Source organism: Homarus americanus, unplaced genomic scaffold (assembly GCF_018991925.1).
Source record: "Homarus americanus isolate GMGI-L3 unplaced genomic scaffold, GMGI_Hamer_2.0 scaffold34488, whole genome shotgun sequence".
Taxonomy (NCBI): Eukaryota; Metazoa; Arthropoda; class Malacostraca; order Decapoda; family Nephropidae; genus Homarus; species Homarus americanus.
The window spans coordinates 103,887-125,282 of NW_024748454.1; positions in this window are offsets into that span (position 1 = coordinate 103,887).

A 21,396-nucleotide genomic window follows, 5' to 3' on the forward strand; every position below is an offset into this window, starting at 1 on the left:
TAACACTTTCATTGTATTTAAAGTGTTGCCGCAGAATGTCCGCATTCGCGAGTCCACAGTGGAAAATGAGGATCACAAGGACGGCACCATACCATTAGAGCAGTTTGCTCGCATTCTTGAAATTGCGACTTTCGTATTATGTTTATGGGACCCTGCATACAGTCAAGCTAAGACTGATGATTATGCCCAGTCTAATGCAATTTTTTCTTACGCACGTAAGATCCCACTTAGAGTACCCGTACCCCACTGACCAGTACAGTTACACCTGTGGCGCCGGTTCATCACAAGGTTTCCAAGTATAATTGCACGAAATCTAAATAGAAACTGTTAAGCAAACACTGTAACATACTATTAACTATTGTTACCAGCTACAGCAAGGTGGTAACATACCCAAACACCACACAACCCCTACAGCAAATTGAAGACCACGACGAGACCTACCTCTGGCCCATTAAGCAGTTGTTCACACCGAGTCTACTGCTGTACCGACATGTGTTACGTGGAGTATATTACATGACTTCCTCATATAATTCCCAGGACTTTGTAGCTATACAATGGTGTAAGGATTCGAGGTATGATAGACAACCATGACAGCCATGTCGTCGCTATTATAAGCAGTCGGGGGAAGACCACCGCCTTATTCAACAAGACACGGGATAAGTACAGCCGTAACAATGTAAAGCAACACTTCTCGTGCAGCTTCGCTAATTGCGGCATTGAACAAAACAGAAGTGTTGTCTGTTCCGGTGAGAGTGGGTACCAACACACTTTCAATAGATATAGATAAGGGTGAGTGCGCAAGTGTACTCTCATTAGCGTCCTGTCAAAAACTGCAGCAACGTTCACCTCACCATGGATTTCAAGTTCGACCAACTGACACCGATCTCTCGGGAGTTTCCGGTGCCTAGCTGGACATTATGGGAATGGTAACACTACCTCTATATTTTTCAAGACGTGGTAAACCATTTCCGGCAGTGTGTTACAGAGTAAAGGACTTAACTTACCAGCTGATGGATTAATTGGTCTTCCAATGCTTAACCACAACATGATAGATGTCCAGCCAAGTCGACATACTACCTATCGTGCCATGCAAATTCTGTTCCATTGCTCACCGACAGGGTGAATGTTTTATCAAACTTTCCTACTACGAAGAAGATGGATCCCAAGTCTCAGCGTGTCCCAGTCCCTACTGACTCATTTACCCGGCGTGATTTTAGCAGCAAGAATTGGATAGTAGTACCTGCAGTCTTAACAGGTACTCTCCATTTTCAGAATGAGCAAACGACCAGGGCCACTGTTCACTTACCTGACATTTTCATTGGCATTGACGTAGTCTGTCTTATGGAAACTCCCAGGGTTAAAGGCCTTCCATGTGAATCTGCATTACGATTCGTCCAGGTGATTTAACAGAAGTCCTCGTTCTCCACAGACCAAGCGCTCCCAGAATATTAGAATATTGAAACAGGGATGTTGCTTGTGTGATTAACTGGTTTACCATACTAGTGTTGTTTTACAGCCTACACAGATCCCAGGCAGGGGGGAGATAGATCGAATAATACCGCATTAAGGTAACTGATCACCTTCAAGGCAAGACTAGTCTCCTCGAGTTGCTTGCTGGCTACAAAAAGATTACCTAGCAATCCGCTTGGTCAGACGAGTTTCACTTCACATCACATATCTTTAAAAACCGGACACAAACCCGATTTACATACCAGCTTAAAGACTACCTCATAGCCAGCACGCTGTACAAGACATGGTTCAAGATATGCTAGAATAGATTGGAGGATGGAGGTTGGCCCGAAGTCATTGAATTTCGGAACGTCAATGAAGCCACTATCCTGGATAGGTACCCAATACCTGTTTTGAGCGATATATTGCAAACTTTAGTCAAAGATAATACTGCTTTTAGCACTCCTTTGGGACATTTTGAATTGTTACCTATGCTCATTGGCCTTCGAAATGCGCCATTGACTCTTCAAAGGATGGTCAACACTTAGTTTGGTGATTTAATAGGCAACGCAGTATGTACCTAGTTATATGATTCATCGTAGTCAGTAAGATGTAGACATTCTTCTTGCCAAACTCCATGAAGTTTTCCAGAAACTTTCTACAGCAGGACTTAAAGTTAAAATTTCTAAATTTTAATCTTTAAAATCCAGAAAACATTCCTTGGTTTTATAATCGACGGAGACGGCATTTATACAGTTGACAGAAAAGTCAAAGCCTATATAATAATAATAATGGTTACCCCTCATGTAACGAGGATGGCGGGCCCAAGGGCCACCTAGGCGTGAATTTGTTTAAGGTGTAGAAGCTGTCGCCAATACAACAAACACACCCTAAGTTAACGAGTTGCATGACCCGATGTCAAGGAATAGTCCGAGAAGACCGGATAACTCGCCAACTGTACTGGCTAACCATTACCCCAGAACACGGTCCGCAAATCGATTAACATCCAGGTCCCCAATTACTGCTGGGTAGACAGAGGCAAATGGCGTAAAGAAACTTGCCCATAGATTCACCCTGCCCGGGGATCGAACCCGGGTCTGCTCGCTTGCGAGGCGAGCATGCTAACTATTACACATCAGATCATCAAAGCCTTTATACAGTTCCCACGTCCTACAACTGTTGCTAAGGTGCATAGTGTTCTTGATTTATCAGATATTATCGTTCATTTATAAAAGAATATGCGACGTTAGCATCGCCGCTAACTTAATTACTCAGAGAAGGACGCCATATTTGTCTTGAATGATAAACAGGAGACAAATTTTATTGCATTGACGAAAGTAATTCCTGATCTACCTGTTATGGCATTTCCTCCCTACACTCACCCATTTACTCTGTGTACCGACGCCTCAGGACGAGAGCTTGGCACTGTACTCATGCAGCTGGATACACGAGGGAAATATAGAGTGATTGCTTATGCCAGTCGTAAACTTAATGACGCAGAAACACGCTATTGAGTAACGCATCTGGGAACATTAGCTGTTGTCTGGGCACTTAAGAAGTTTATGTTTTCTTTTGTTTTTTCGGCTCACCCATAACAGTCCATACGGATCTTGTGACAGTGACAGAGCTGTTCCACGGGAAAAACAAAATCTTTCAGGCAGACTAGCACGCAGGTATCTGACCATTCAAGAAATCCCCCTTCTGCCCTGGGGTGTTCAAGTACTTTCCTGGCCAGACCAGCGAACATGGTCACCGACGCTTTGTCCAGGAACACAGCACCAGTGACGTCTGTATCTTCGTTCACTGTCTCGTAATTACAGGATGAACAACGACTTGATCTCTTGTGGTCTACAATCAGTTGTGCTCTAAAGTCAGGGGAGGAGGCTATTCTACCGAAGTTACCTCTTCCGTTCCGTCAATTTGAACGACGACAAAGGGACAGCTCAGGGTATTGTTATGCAAACTGTCGTACCTGATGCACTTCGTGCAACGGTATTAGCGTTGCACCAAAATGTACCTCAAGCAGACCATCCGAAGCGAAACAAATGCCTTGGGAAAAAAAAAAAAAAAAAAAAAAAAAAAAAAAAAATTATATATATATATATATATATATATATATAGCACAGTATATATATATATATATAAAAAGACAGAAGACATTGCTAAATGTTTATCGTGTGCACAGCACAAGGGTACTACTTTCCACCTGCTCTAGCGCTGGAATACCCTACAACGGAACTTCTGTTTGACACAGTTGCCATTGACTTGTTATATCATCCGAGAATCATCAAGGACTCTCGTACGTACTGGTGTCTGTCGATTAGATTTGTGATTTTAGTCTCACTGCAGGATAAATCACCGAATCTGTGGCTCACACCCTAGTGGTGCATCTCATATGCTCTTTACTACACCCAAGGTTTTTTCTCCGACAACGGATTAGAGTTCAGGAATCAATTTTAGCACAAGTACTGCAATACAGCATCCTACAAATCAAGCCTCCACAGTGAGCACTCTACAAATCAAGGCTATAGCGAGCACTCAACAAATAAAGCTTCATAGTGAGCCCTCAACAGAGCTTCATCACAGCTTATCATCCACAGGCAAATAGCTTTGTCGAAAAACATTCGTAAAATCCTTGGAATTCTTCGTCATCTTGTAAATCAACGCACAATGCATGGTAGGATGGGTTACCTCAAGTCACAACCTCTATTAACGGGTCGATCAATAGCTCCACGGGCAAATCACCTTATATATTGTTTGTGGCACAGACAAATATTATACCTTATGCGCTGAAATGAATTATAAGTAACACAAACAGGCTAAGCCTATAACACTAGAAATAGGCGACGCTGTCATGGTTAGAGAACTTGAACGGATCTCCCAACCGCTATATTTTCAAGTCCATCTGATTATCGCAAAGGAAACACCAACAAATTAAAAAAAACATTGAAGCCAAACACAAACCTCAAGTCCACCAGCTGAACTAATGATTATCGTTTAAAACTATATTCTACAAACCAATTGTAGGAATTTTTTATCTCAATTCCTATATTTTACTAATGACAAGCTCAATGCTGCTTTAATTAACACAGGTTTAAGATGTGTGGATGCCCACCTCTCGCTTGTACACACTCTTATTTTAATCCCTAATTTGCATGCCGCAATGCTGTGATTTTCTCTCCTTTAACTAGAAGCAATGTTACAGCAAACTGTACTTCTATTGTTGTTCCAGTCCAATGTTTTCAGTGCATGACAAATGGAGCCTTTCCCAATATATGTACTGAAACACTTTGACCCTGGATAAACAAACTGATCATTAGTAGTGCCTGATCACTTCTCATATGTTTTAGCAGTAGATGATCCTAGGTGAAAGGCACAGTGTAGTCATATCCATATTTGACAGTATGTATATCCGGGCTACGCATTCGCATTATTCCTGCAGAAGGAATACGCAAACTAGCACTCATACAAACGACTGCACGCACAGCTGACACAATGTATTTATACACCTAGTTCCCTTGTGGCACTTCATACACATCTTAATATCGTGTTTTTTCCTCACTAACCCAGTATCATTTTACTGTGCCAGGATGGTAGTAAGCTCTTTGTAGTTCAGGGTTATTATGTGGCTAAGACCAATGTGAACTCACCAGTAGTGCCGTCATAGCCTTGTCAGCCCATCATAATTTTTTGCCTTTAATTTGATTTTAACTTTAGACTTATATCCTCATTTTTCGAATGTTAATATTGTTCACAAGCAAACTCAATCTAGTTTCTGATACTTTAACATCAATTGCTTTCTCAATGAAACACTACCCCCTCATTTGAAGATATTTTGCAATAATATTGCAAGGCAATTAAGGCTAGGTTCATACTCTGAACCCTGGGTTGTAGATTCCTCAGTTTAGCTACAGCACATTTTATCTTTTATATACGGATAGGCATCCATAGGCATTATTACATACTACGTGGCTAGTTTACTCCTCGAGAACTCGGAGGGTGTTGGCCTAGCAATGTATTTGCCCTATCTAACAGACAGTAATACTTATATAAATGTGGGTTACATACATTAGGTTTATATAATTACATCATACAGTAACTTTCCCATGAGACCAGACTAGTCATCAACTGGACATGTGACAGTGTATTCCCAATGTGCCCTCACACCTTCACTGCAGAGTCATTAATTAAGTAGCCGGCTATTGCCAGTTCGATTCCGTCTCCGAGCCACTGAAATGTGTGCTCTAAAGCTAGTTATACCTAAGCATCATCCTTAACGTTCGACCATGAGTATATACAATCATATAATCGATCATGAGTATATGGTAACCGATTATGAGTACATGGTAATCGATTATGAGTATATGACTATCAATCATGGGTACATAGTAATCGATCATGAGTAAAAGAGCAATTGATGATGAATATGGAGTAATCGAAGACTATGTAAAAGTTATAATAATATTTACTGAGAGTTCTAAATACTGACTTTAACTGTGGAAGCCTGTGAGAGTCTTTTAGTCCTGCAGTGTTGTGAGTTTCCTTTATTCCGTGAGTCCTAGTCCTATATATCTCCTTTTCATCCTATCACAGGATCTTAAGACATTCCTGTGACTCCTGTATAGTATGACAGTCCTACCAAAAAGTTCCATTGATTCCATTGTTCAGAATTATGTTAAGGTTTGCTGTCCAACGGTAAGATTAAGGGTTACGTCTTTTAGTTTAGTTAGTGCATCATCCTACAATGTGGTTTTACGACAAATGTACAAGGTCCTCATTCATATTCACGAAAGGATACCACTGATGTCCTGCAACAATACAGTGGATGTCCTTTGGTAGTCCCTATGACAGTGTTGTTGGAAAGATACATATCATTTTTACGACTTGACCCCATTGAAGTCCTACAACAATATGGTCCTGTTGTTATAATATGGCGGCACTCCTAGGACACCCAGTGTGAGAGGCTGATGTGTTTGGCTCCATGACAACGCATCTTTATAGCTCCATGACAAAAGTTCCAATACTAATGTCAACACAAGTCAGGAGGTCTCTATCAAGGGGTCCGGTGGTGGTGATGGCGGCGGAGGTGGTAGTGGTGGTGGTGACAATGGCGGCGGTGGTGGTGGCAGGGGGTTGGCGGGGGTGACAATGGCGGCAGTGGTGGTGACAATGGCGGCGGAGGTGGTGGTGGTGGTGGTGGTTACAATGGCGGCGGAGGTGGTAATGGTGGTGGTGACAGTGGTGGTGGTGACAATGGCGGCGGTGGTGGTGGTGGTGGTGGTGGTGGTGGGGGTGGTGGTGAAGATGGATGGTGGAGATGATGATGGATGGTGGGGATGATGGTGGATGGTGGGGATGATGATGGGTGGTGATAGTGGTGATGGGTGGTGTTGGTGATGCTAATGGTAGTGGTGATGGTGCTTGGTGTTGTTGTTGTCTTAATGTGTTTCACAAGCTAGGGTCTTTAAGCACCGTGCAGAATATTGAGTGTTTGCTTCTTAAGTTGCTTCAACAGCCAGGGTCTTGAAGCATTGTGTAGTGACAGCTCGTCTACTGAATCAGAATAAATGAATAGGTGACACTAATAGGATCATAATGTAGATTACTTCATATAATAATAATAATAACAATAATAATAATAATAATAATAATAATAATAATAATAATAATAATAATAAAATAATAAAAATAATAATAGTAATAATAGTTGTTGTTATTATTATTATCATTATTATTCAGTAATAATAATATTATTATTATTATTATTATTATTAAATAAAATTGATAATAATATTAACAACAGACTATACCATGAAACACCTGGTAATTACCACACCAGGCAGATCAACCAACAAACACATAGGCTCAATTCAGAACGCTAGTTTGAAACATGAAGGTTTAAACCAAGGATTGAGCGAAGATTGAAGATCGTTGGTATTCAGAATGCTAGCTTGACCTACCACAAAAGATTCAAACCAGGTTTGAGATCGGTTGTCGATCATCACGTTATAATCAGCCAGGAGGCAGGTTTGGCGGTCGACCTGTCATTCAAGATAGGAAGTCAACATGAATTTTAAAAAGCTCGCGCTATTCGGCGATATCGTCAAATTGGAAATTTGTACAGAAGACTGATGTTAGGTAGGCAGAATCTATATTTTTTTAGAATGACACGCAATTCAGACACAAGATATAGGTTCAGCATGGGAGATTTCCATGATATTATCCGTGATATGGAGCATCTACTTGACAGATCTGTTGGCTATGGTTCACCTCTACCTCCCATTTGAATTGAAACAGAATTGAATTGAAACAGTTTATTTAGCAAGAAAAACACAGATACAGAGTGGATAATAATAACAATATTAACATGGCTGAGCCAGTTGAGAACCTGAGCTCTCTTTGAGGCACCTGATATATACTATACATTTATCTCAAGGAAGTATTATGTAACATTTAGTATCATCTGGAATTGTACAATAGCATGGTGTAAGAACATCTCATAATGTTACCATGTTACCACGGTAGGGTGTGTCATAGGAGGAAGATCAGCCAAAACCAATGGCCCATCACTTTTGGTAGATTTTAGTGTATATATACAGAAAATAATTTCGGTTTCAATATTTTGCAACCTTTGCTAGGTAAATTTAGTGTAAATTTATCGAAAATCTAACGTACAGCTGCATTAGTGCATTACAATTAAATAGTGAACATTGCTTTCTGACTTCATTCTTAACAACCCAACTAACAATATTTTTTCTGTTTCAGATTCTGATGCATTTATAAGTTGATAATACATTGCGATGGCTGCTTGTGTCAGACGAGGGACCAAAAATCCAGCCATCTCAGTCACTATCTTGGGTCTGGGAGAGAGCTCCTAGCCTGAGTTGCCCATGCATTGAGAGATGCTTTGAGATACGGTGTTTTAATCAGGCAAATCAGTGAAGTTTAAACCAAAGAATCCTACACACAAACAAAGACATTGCCAGTGATATGACCAAAGCTGCCTTGGCGCAGTACACTCTGGCTAACGCTCAGTTCAAGCCTCCAGTCATAACAAGTCAGAAGAAGATTAGTGAGAGATCATAGCCAGTTGTGTTTATGATATCTCTTGGGAGAGGAAAACCGTAGTTATAATAGCTTTGCCAAGCAACTGGACCAAAGTTATTTGACATAATTACTTGGTAAGTGCCCAATTGTTCTCTGTCCTGAGTTTGATGCGATCGTGACTGTAAAATCCGAGGCCCACATCTCCTGTATTTGCAAGCGTGAACTGGAAGATTCCTGTGATCGAACTGGTACTTGTCAAAACAGAGAGAGAGAAGACTGGTAGTATAGGGGCTCTCATGATTTCTAGCCAAGATATTCCGAGTCCAAGAGACAGGAGGCTGCCACAGAGTATTGCAGAAGAGGAGAAGAGCTGCCGAGGAAAAGAGACTTGAGAAGGCCCAGGGTGAGGTAAGGCCGATGATTGGAGCCGTTGATTCAGAGTTTTACCACTCTCATGGCTGGTCCCGGGAGTGCTGACCTGGAGAATGGTGACTTGTCCCCAACCCAGAAAATAATGATCCCAAACCTTCCAGGCATAAGATTCGAAATAGGAAAGATATTCCGAGCATAGCTCTGGCCAGCATGCGACAACCACACTGGTCTCAGAGAAACTGCAGAGATAGCAAATAGCCGCTCTGGATTGACGGTGGTTTGATGTAACACCTGATGATGTTCAATACCTGGTGATAGATCATAACAAAGTAAGGAGAGCTCAGAGAAACTTGTCAGTAACCTAGAAGAGGAGTTTGATAAGGGATAAGAGAAAATGGAATCAATTGTTTGTTCTTTGATGGGAGAAGGGATGACACTAAAGTGTTCATGAAAGTTGAGACTCCCCACAAGTTGCTCCCGCCATGGTGAAGGAGGAACACCACTCCCAAGGCAGTGAACCAGGAGGGAAGTATTTGTGGCATTTCTACCCAGAGAAAGATGACATCACGGGAAACCAGCTGAGATAGTGAATGATACGATGCCAGGAACTGGTCAGAGAGGAACGTAGACCAGACCTGCAGGCCATTGGAGGGACAGCACCAACACGAACACAGGGTGTAAGGGGGGGTCATACAGTGATAGAGCGGAAGATTGGGAGGAAGTTGGTCTGATTGTTTTAGACCTCCATTAACTGAGCGTTTACTCAGACATTCGATCCAGGAGCCGGATGGCAAGACTCTTCAAACAACAGATGGTCTGGTCCTTTGGCAAGATGCTGGAGTTAGAAATAAATCCGAGCTTTGAAAAATCACAGTTGGCCCTCCACTCGTTGAGCTTGCACATACTGTCATTGACGACCTGAGTACTGACCAGTACTATGGTTACATGATTTCCAGGTGCCATCAAACTGGGGTCATGCCTGATAGACTTGCTTACCTGCAGATAGGTCCAGTCTCACATTCTAGGTGGCTCACAACGGCTCTCAGGTTCTGCAGAATTTGGGTCGCTCATCATAAACTGAAAGGGAACCAGCTTCACAACCCGAGACTTATTGTCCACCCATCGCGGGAGTGTCTACTACAACTTTGGTTCAACACCAAGTCAAGCCACTGAGCCTCCGAAGGTCCGAGGCATGTTCTCTTCCAGCTTGAGCCCCAGAGCCAAATGTGCCAAGGAAGGTTGTTCAGATTGTGATATGACTGTGAGGAGATCTTCTCCTGGTATGCTCATCCCCTAGGCAGTTCTGCAGACAATGCCTGCAAGGGATGAGGAGGAGAGAAGAGTGGCAGTCAAAAAGATCTTGATATGAGACTTAAGTGAGAGGATCTGGGCATGACGAATCAGTTGGTGACGATTCCTTCAGGGTCAGGAAGACTCCTGAAGTCAATCTAGGTGCCAAGACCTCACTGATCTCATAGATCACAGCCATCCAGGCTGGCATGGAGCCCCCTACCTGCAGCCTCAATGTTCCAAGTCAGAGCTTTCCTGACAACCTATGCATGTCCCTGCCTGGCCCTCGCACACCCAGAGTATAGAGCGTTGTGCGTACAGGTGAGCCGGTAGGCCAGCAGTCACGCGGTACAGCCAGGAGAGGAGGGAAGGCTACATCCTAAGCTCAGGTGGTCAGCAGGAGGTGCGAGGAAACAGAAGCAAGAAAGACATGTTCTCTATGGTGTGCAGCAACACCGGTCAGAGTAGTAAAACCGATTTTTGTATTTGATGATTTTGTTTTCTAAAGGAATATTAAATTTAATAAATGTGTCAAGATCATTCGTTTCACTTATTCTGATCATTTTCATCCCTAATAAATTAACCTGATACATTTACTTTACTTTAAATAAGCTTATTTAGTGGTGTTGGTAAAAGGGTGGAAATTACCTACCTCATAAGATTTCAAGTTAAAATTTACCCAGCAAAAATGAAAACTTTTCAAATCTGAAGATATCACATGATTCTGCAATACAGAACTACACCACACACTATGGGCCGATTTTTCAAACTCAAAAAAAAAAAATTCGCCTCCCGTATGACACAATCTCTATTACCACACGTTATCACTTCAATATTTATTAATTTTATTTATTTATTATTGTTTTAGTTTATTAATTTTTATTTATCTACACACACACACACACACACATATATATATAAATAAATATATATATATAAATAAATAAATATATATATATATATATATATATATATATATATATATATATATATATATATATATATATATATATATATATATATTTATTTATTTATTTATTTATTTATTTATATATATTGTCATATAACACTACTGCCACGTTGTAACACAGTACCGTAAATCATTATAATTTGAGTGTAATTATAGTAATAACAGTAGTTTTTGATGTGTAAGGAGAGATTTCTTCTGTTAAAACTCGTCGAGTCATAGCTGCTGCCATAATCTTGTAAACATTATTCTCGATGGTGATTGGCTGTCGTAATGGTGTAACTGAAAGGTGATTGGCTGGAATTTCAGTGTTCGAATCCTTGCTCGTAATTGAAGAAAATGCAACGGATTACCGAATCACACGCCTGAGCAAAGTTCAAATCCCAGGCTCAAACTACCGTTCTGAATTCGGGCCTAGCCCAGCGGGCAGAACCCCACCTATATTGCTAAGTAGTATTTTTAATTTGGTATGACCCTAGGCAATATATGACCACTTGCTAGCACTCTCAAAAGTGGTGGAGGGGGTTAGCATAGACTCTCAAACCTATTACACCCCAAACTAAATATTTAATGACACCCGCATGATACTGCATCTCATGCTTGTCGTCAAGCAGACTAATGAAACAACTGTGATAGTCAAATCATCTGACTCAGATGTGATAAGTCTGCTGGCCCATCGTTATGCTGCAAACAATCTCAAAACCCAAGTCATGATGGATTCTAGAGCAGGCGATAAACGGGTAATTTTAGATGAAAACAGCATTGCCACTAAAATTGGGAAAGAAATAAGCCTATCTCTGCTCGGCCTCCTTGCATTCACGGTCTGAGATAGTGTGAGTGCCTTTCCCCGTAGAGGTAAAGTTCGTCCATGGACCTACAGTACCTGGTGAAACATCCAAACTTCATGGAACGTTTTCAGAAAATGGGAGAACGTACAGATCTAGCCTATAAAGAATTTAATGAATTGGAGAACTTCACTTGCGAATTTTCTGGATATCAGAATGACCACCTGGTCAACAAAGTTAGATATAAAAAAATTGTGCAGTCCTCGTCTGCCCATGGATTCATCATCAGCAGGTCAACTGGTGTGGATATTAGTTTATTCCTCCTTATCAAGCATCATTACAGCAAGTGAATGGAAAGTGGCTTATGTGAGTCCTATCTTCAAGAAGGGCGATAGGCACTCCACGAACAACTATAGACCGGTGAGCCTGACCAGCATAATATGTAAAGTACTTGAGAGTATTATCAGAGATGCAGCGATGGAACATCTACTACGAAACAACCTTGTAAAAGATTGCCAACACGGTTTTATGCCAGGGCGCTCTTGCTTGACACAATTGCTCAAGGTATTGGATATTTGGACCCATATTCTAGAACGGGGTGGTAATATCGACAATATTTACCTAGATTTTGCCAAGGCTTTCGACAGTGTACCCCACGAAAGGCTGAAAATCAAACTGGAAGGGTACGGAATTCGGGGAAATGTCCTAGGGTGGATAGAAGACTTTCTATATGACCGCAAGCAATGTGTGGTGATTAATGGCACGAAATCGTCATCTGTACCTGTAACAAGTGGGGTACCGCAGGGTAGTGTATTGGGCCCGCTGTTGTTTGTTTGTTTCATAAATGATATGCCTGACGTTGTACACTCCTCCATACAAATGTTTGCCGATGACGCCAAGTTATTTCGGGAAATTAAGAACCAAGCGGACTGTGAAGAGCTGCAGAAGGACCTCTGTGGGCTCCAGGAATGGTCGAAGGAATGGCTGCTGAAATTCAATGTCACGAAGTGTAAGAGGATGCACCTGGGGCGTACCAACGGTAAGGAGGCGTACTATATGTCCCAACGGGATGAAGAAAATGTACTAGTTGAGACTGTGTGTGAGAAGGACCTAGGTGTGTATGTTGACAATGAGCTGAAGTTCTCGGGCCATTGTGAGAAGAAGGTAAATCAGGCAAATAAATTATTGGGTCTTATAAGAAGGTCGTTCAGATATCTAGACGGTCCGTCCCTCGTGACGATCTTCAGGAGTGAAGTGCTTCCCCATCTGGAGTACTGTCACCCCATCTGGTCCCCGAGATATGCTAGGGACTGTCAGTTGGTTGAAAATGTTCAAAGGAGGGCCACCAAACTGGTGCCTGCACTTCGGCATCTCAGCTACCCTGAGAGATTGGAGCGCCTGAACTTGCCTAGCTTATACTACAGACGGGCAAGGGGGGACCTAGTTGAGGTTTATAAGCATCTCAGGGGGCACTACTCAGTTGAGTGTCCTTACTTGGAGCTGGCGGACGCTCGCCCCACAAGGGGTCACAGCTCAAGATTGAAGAAGCCGCAAGTCCAGAAAACCGTGAGGGCAAACTTTTTCGGAGTGAGGGTTGTAAACTCTTGGAACAATCTACCAGAGAGTGTTGTGACGGCACCGAGTGTGAGCTCTTTCAAGAGAAGACTTGACCAACACTGGAGCGGGTTCAGGTACATTCAGGAGCCGGTGCATGCCCAGTATTTGCCAACAGTGCGTGACAGAGACGTGACCGATCGCCCGGGCGGCTAGCGAGCCGACCTTTTGGTGAAGAATATAAAGGAAAAGAGACGTGACCGATCGCCCAAGCGGCTAACAAGCCGATCAGTGGTGAAGAGGATAAAAAAAAAAACACATTCTGAGGGCCAACTATCGAGTTTTTATATGGAAAAATGCCACCCATGCAAAGCCAGAATTATATCCCTGATGTTACCAATAATGGCTGGCAAATGGATTCATTTGGTCACCTCGCTCCAAAATGGATCGTCGAAAGTATGCCAACTGAGCTGGTCGATGTATTGGTCATTAACAAAGGCTCAGATGAGCAGAACTGTGAGTTTGAGGTGATGATAATGATGGAGATTATGAAGAGTTTGAGCTCAGCAGTATGCTAGACGTTGTCAATGAAAAGGAATATGATGACTTTGATAATTGAGCTCTATTATGTAATTAATGTAACAAATTTGTCATTAATGTTACGTCTTTTCTTACAATTTAACATGTATTTGTTTACTTAATCTATGTCATACTTTTGTTAGAAATATAATAACACACAAATAACAGCAGTTATAAAAACTGTAATTAGCAATCTGATTTTAATTTCCCTCTAATATGTTCGTAAAATATAACCATGATCATCATTCATCATATATATCACGGAAATTTTTATTATTTAATAATGGCAGCCATTATGGACGCCCATAATTTTGAATACAGTAAGGTAATTTCAATGATTATAGTTACTGACATTAGAAATGGACCTGTTATTGTTGTCATATTCAGAAATACGATTTTACAGTAGTTTCATGATGTGATTGATATATTCTGTACACTCCTGCTGCATGGCCGCCATTTTGAATATGAATATTTTTCTTGAACTTATATTTCATTGCATAAATGACTTGTTGAAGGTAAACTAAATGCAAAAATAATGTAAGGCACGAATTATGTCTAGCAATGATAGATTACTTTGATGTACGGCACGAATTATGTCTAGCAATGATAGATTACTTTGATGTAAGGCACGAATTATGTCTAGCAATGATAGATTACTTTGATGTAAGGCACGAATTATGTCTAGCAATGATAGATTACTTTAATGTAAGGCACGAATTATGTCTAGCAATGATAGATTACTTTGATGTAAGGCACGAATTATGTCTAGCAATGATAGATTACTTTGATGTAAGGCACGAATTATGTCTTGCAATGATAGATTACTTTGATGTAAGGCACGAATTATGTCTAGCAATGATAGATTACTTTGATGTAAGGCACGAATTATGTCTAGCAATGATAGATTACTTTGATGTAAGGCACGAATTATAACTAGCAATGATAGATTATTTCGTAATTTTTTCTTCACTTTTGGGGATTTTCGTAGTTACCAATATTAAACCTGTTCCCGTGACTTCCTCCACCACTTTTAGAGGAGCTAACAAACGGAATTCTATTTGTTTATGCCTAAGTTATAAAAAAATGTCATAAGCAAAATAGGCAAAGGGAGGAGAGGATTGTTGTCACCCTTTAAAATACAAGCTAGCCTCACTCACACCAGGAATACATAATCTTACTCAAAACTCAGCCTTTGTCTGGAATGTTTGGTATCTAAGGTGTGTTGAATAATTTGTCCCATGTATTTGATGAAGTACGTAATTATTGTAATTGTAATTATTATTATTATTATTATTATAATTATTATTACTATTATTATTATTATTATTATTATTATTATTGTTGATGTTGATATTTTTTTTTTTAATACTAAGTGGCAGATCCTTATGCTAAGGTTCTATACCAGGGCATTGTCCTTACGCCGAGGTCCAATAGTCGAGTCATACACCAAATTCCTATGGCTAGGTGGTATGGTATAGTATGGTGGTAAGGTAGTGGTGTGGTGTTGGTAAAACGAGGTGTTTTGATATGGTATGGTTGTATGTAGGGCCTGGTTAAGGTTAGGGGGCCCTACGCCAAGAGCTCTAGGGGGGGGCCCTCATATATCCATGATCAACTGTCTAATTTTTTTTTTAGGTCTCGGTAAATTCAAATATGACTGGAATTTATCTGATAGAAGCAATTCTTTATTTATAATTTATCATTCAGCTTTATTCATGACTCACAGAAACGCCGCCCTCCGGGCGGCTCCACATTGTCTCACTGTTCAGTCCCCAAAACTTCTTCTTTCATCAATAGTTCATTAACGGTGTATGTAAGTTCCACCATGTTTTTCACTACAACGGTACAGCAAAGTATATTTTTTTAGCATTAAACTGTTATTATTTTATTGTTTAATCATCACTACATATTACACCACCCATCATCACTACAGATCACATCATCCATCATCACTACATATAACACCATCCATCATCACTACATATAACACCATCCATCATCACTACATATAACACCACCCATCATCACTACATATAACACCATCCATCATCACTACAGTACATATAACATCATCCATCATCACTACATATAACACCATCCATCATCACTACATATAACACCATCCATCATCACTACAGTACATATAACACCACCCATCATCACTACATATAACATCATCCATCATCACTACATATAACACCATCCATCATCACTACATATAACACCCATCATCACTACATATAACACCATCCATCATCACTACATATCTTTTCACCACAAACATATAACCATCCATCATCACTACATAACACCATCCATCATCACTACATATAACACCACCATCATCACTATACACACCATCCATCCATCATCACATATAACATCCATATCACACCATCCATCATCATCTACACCATCCATCATCACTACACATCCACATATAACATCCATCCATACATATACATCCCATCATCACTACATATAACACATCCATCATCACTACATATAACATCATCCATCATCACTACATATAACACCATCCATCATCACTACATATAACACCACCCATCATCAATACATATAACACCATCCATCATCACTACATATAACACCATCCATCATCACTACATATAACACCATCCCATCATCACTACATATAACATCATCCATCATCACTACACATAACACATCCATCCATCATCACTACATATAACACCACCCATCATCACTACATATAACACATCCATCATCACTACATATAACACCATCCATCATCACTACATATAACACCACCCATCATCACTACATATAACACCATCCATCATCACTACATATAACACCATCCATCATCACTACATATAACACCATCCATCATCACTACATATAACATCATCCATCATCACTACATATAACACCATCATCACATCATATAACACCATCCATCATCACTACATATAACACCACCCATCATCACTACATATAACACCATCCATCATCACTACAGTACATATAACATCATCCATCATCACTACATATAACATCATCCATCATCACTACATATAACACCATGCATCATCACTACATATAACACCACCCATCATCACTACATATAACAACATCCATCATCACTACAGTACATATAACATCATCCATCATCACTACATATAACACCATCCATCATCACTACATATAACACCATCCATCATCACTACAGTACATATAACATCATCCATCATCACTACATATAACACCATCCATCATCACTACATATAACAACATCCATCATCACTACAGTACATATAACATCATCCATCATCACCACATATAACATCATTCATCATCACTACATATAACACCATCCATCATCACTACAGATCGGTAAAGTAGCTTCCGAGATTCTCGTGCGGACACACAGACAGACAGATTTCTTTGTTTTATATAGATAGATAACAAATATTTTATAGAAATAAATTATTAGTTAAGAATAATATTGACAATGAAATATTTGGATATAGAACTCGTCAATTTACAAGAAAGTTTTCCTCTGATATATTATTTCTAGTTTGGCACAAGATGACAAAAGTTACTTAACTTAATGCATATAATAATAGCTGTAGTCATAGTAACAAATATTTCACAAAAGAAGTACAAGGATATAGAGCTCAAACATTAACGCAAAAGTTTTCTTCCTCGACTTCATTGTTGCAAAAATATTCACAACATCTTTGAAATTTAATGATCGTGTGAGATCAACCTGTTGAGAGAATACAAAGATTGTTTAGTGTCTGAGAGGCATGACCTCCTACAGATCTTAATCCTATCCATTGGAGAGAAAGAACGCTTTAACCAGGCCCTGATTGCGGCGGGGGGGCCCCTAAATCCGGGGACTACGCCATGGCGTACGCCTTAACCAGGCCCTGGTTGTATGGTATAAGGTAAGCCCTTATGGTAGGCAGGAGTTCTCTCTCTCTCACCAATGATCCTGGAACTTCACCAATTCATTCTTAAGGGGTCATATCAGAGGTTCAGTTAACACGGTATAATTTGCGGGACGTCGTGTGTGTGTTTGTGTGTGTGTGTAATAATAATAATAATAATAATAATAATAATAATAATAATAATAATAATAATAATAATTAACGGTTTATTGAAAGAGCTTGGCAGCCAGAAGGCTGAAAATATACAGTTACATATTTGGGGAATGGGTTTCGAATTATAAATAATATACAAGTAACATAAGTGATACAAATAAGATATATAATAATTAGATGGGGAAAAGCTCAAACTACAGTGCATTTCAACATAGTGACAGTGCAAGAAGTAGTATTTACTGGGAGTGAATACACTGGTTTATTACAAGTTATTGATAATTTTTACAATGGTTGGGACTGGGCTGTTCTTATAGCGATCAGTTCGTGCACGTATGGGCTGGATGCGGTTGTGGTGTCGAACAGCAATTCTCGGACTACGGATCTCAGGTGGTAGTAGGAGCCGGTGTCGAGGATGGTGTAGAAGCTTCTTACCAAATTTGCAGATGAGGTCGTGGTGATGGTCAGTGAGAGTCGAAAGGGTCAGTGTGTTGAGCGCTTCTTGATATGTGGAGTAGGAAGGGGAGAGAATAATCTTGCATGCCCTCTTTTGCGCTTTTTCTAGGTGTTTACGTTGTGTGGCATTTAGGGAGGAAGACCAGGTAGGGGAGGCATAGGTGAGCTTGGGAAGTATGAATGTTGTGTAAACACTGAGGAGCTCGGGTGCAGGAACTCCGAGGGACTTGAGCCAGCGGAGGAGGTGGAGACGGAAACTGGAGGATTTGACAACTTCCAATTTAGTTTGTTGTCTATGGTGACGCCGAGGAGCTTCGTGGAATCTGCAACCTGGAGAGTGTTCGGACCTAAAGTAATGGAAGGAGGTGGGACAATGTCGGAGGAGAGGTTGAAGTGCATAACCATGGTCTTGGTATGGTTGATGGTGACATGGTTGTTGGTGGCCCAGTTTTGGAGACTGTTCAATAAATCCTGAAGGGCGGTATAGTCGGGAGCAGAATTGTTGACGCTGATCCCAATGGTGGAGTCGTCGACATATTTCCAGCGAGCAGGCGTTTCTCTTAGGGCATCATTGATGAGCATAAGGAAGCAGAGTGGTCCCATCTGGTGCCTTGGGGGACGCCACAGGTGAGTGACTGAAAGGTGGAGACAGCCCCTCGGAAGCGTACAGCTTGGCGTCGGTCACTGAGGAAGTCTGTAAGCCATGGTATAAGACTTCTCCGAAGCCCGAGGTCAAGAGCTTTGTTGATGATTATATTGTGGTCGACTAGGTCGAATGCTTTAGTGAAATCAATGAAGGCGACAGCTACAGACGTTTTTCGTTTCTCGAGATGGCGGTATATGTAATCGAGAAAGCTGACAAGACAGTGAGTGGTGGAGGAAGTCTTCATATTGCCAAATTGCTGAGGGTCTACGACTCCTGCAATATCAGCATAAGCCCAGTCGAACACAAAACTTTCACAGATTAGGCTGGGTATTGGGGTGATTGCAATAGGTCGTGTGTGTGTGTGTGTGCATTCTCATATCCAGTTAAATAACGTTCGCACATCACCAGTTAGATTCTTTCTTACATCACCAGTCACAAGGAATGAAAAAAAAAATACCGTAAGAACGTTTAAGAATCCGTGTGTGTCTCCCCAGAACTACGACAAGAACGGCAGTCAGCTGATATAGTCAACAGTAATACAAGTCGGCAGTATATATATATATATATATATTTTTTTTTATCTTCGGGAATTCCGTGAGTGAGGCGTGGGCAGGTTACAAATAAGCCAGTCACAACAATTCACCCTGACATTCCTACGTCTAGGCGAAGCATTATCGAGAGATTTTTTGTCGCCATGTCTCTCTTTTTAGGTTCTGGAGATTTGGGGGTATTTGTGGCCCCCTGTGTGAGTGTGTGTGTGTGTGTGTGTTACTACTCAACAAACCATGGCGTCTATTTAGTTTACATTCTCGACAAACACCAGAACACATTACCTAAGAACTTCATCCAACACCAGCAATTCTACAACGCCTGGAGTTTTGCAGCCCTCCCCCCTAACTACGCGCTTATGGGCGACGCTACGCCAGACGAACGTTCTCTTGCCCTCTCTCCCTCCAATGCACCTGCATTACTTAACATGTTGCAAGGTGTCAGTTCCTTACGTGAACTGTTATCTTATGCGTTAATCTTCTCTACCATTAGCAGAGAAAGAGGAAGTAGAAGAGGGAGATATGAAGACGAGGAGAAGGAAGAGGAGGAAGAGGAAGAAGAATAAGAAGACAAACGTGAATAATGAGAATACGACAAAATAATAATAATAATAATAATAATAATAATAATAATAATAATAATAATAAAGAGATCAAAGAAGAAGAAGAAAAAGAAGGAAAACGAGAAATAAAAATATAAATATAAAAACAAAAAAGAACAATGATGACGAAGGAAAACACGACGAAGAAGAAGACAAAGAAAAAGACGAAGACGAAATAGAAGAAAGAAGTAAACTTGAGGCGCTGGGTTCCACTTCCTCACACATTCTTTGAAGTTCCAATACAACTTTCAAACTGCTGTCTGATTGCGCCATTGTGCCATTTTTATTATTTTCTTTCTCCAAAATTCACTCCTCAGGGGGTGGAGTAAGGTGGGTGGGGGAGTGGGGAAGTAGTTTGGGGAGGGGATGGAGGGAAGGGAGAGGGGAGAGAGGGTGAGTGGGGAGGGAGGGATGGGGAAGGGGGAGGGGACGGGGAAGGGAGAAGGGAGAGAGAGGGGGAGAAAGGGAATGAGGAGGAGGCAGGAGTTCATAAGTCACTTTGTAGATATTTATATAGACAAATTACTTCACTATCTATCTATCTATCAATCTATCTATCTATCTATCTATTGGATTCACTATCTATCTAACCACCCATCTATCTAACCACCCATCTATCGATTGCTGGAGAAACGTAAATTATTGAAAACATTAAACGAAAATTATAAGTCAATTATCCACCTGTATGTCTACCGCCTCATCTTAGTCTTCCTCATCCATACTCTTATCAACCCCATATTTGTTGTGAGGTTGTGAGGTGTGGGGTTGTGAGGTGTGGGGTTGTGAGGTGTGGGGTTGTGAGGTGTGAGGTGTGGGGTGTGGGGTTGTGAGGTGTGGGGCTGTGAGGTGTGTGGTTGAGGTGTGGGGTTGTGAGGTGTGGGGTGAGGTGTGGGGTTGTGTGGGTGTGTGGTTGTGGGGTGTGGGTTGTGAGTGTGTGTTGTGGGTGTGTGGGAGTGTGGGGTTGTGAGGTGTGGGGTTGGGTGGGTGGTTGTGGGTGTGGGGTTGTGGGGTGT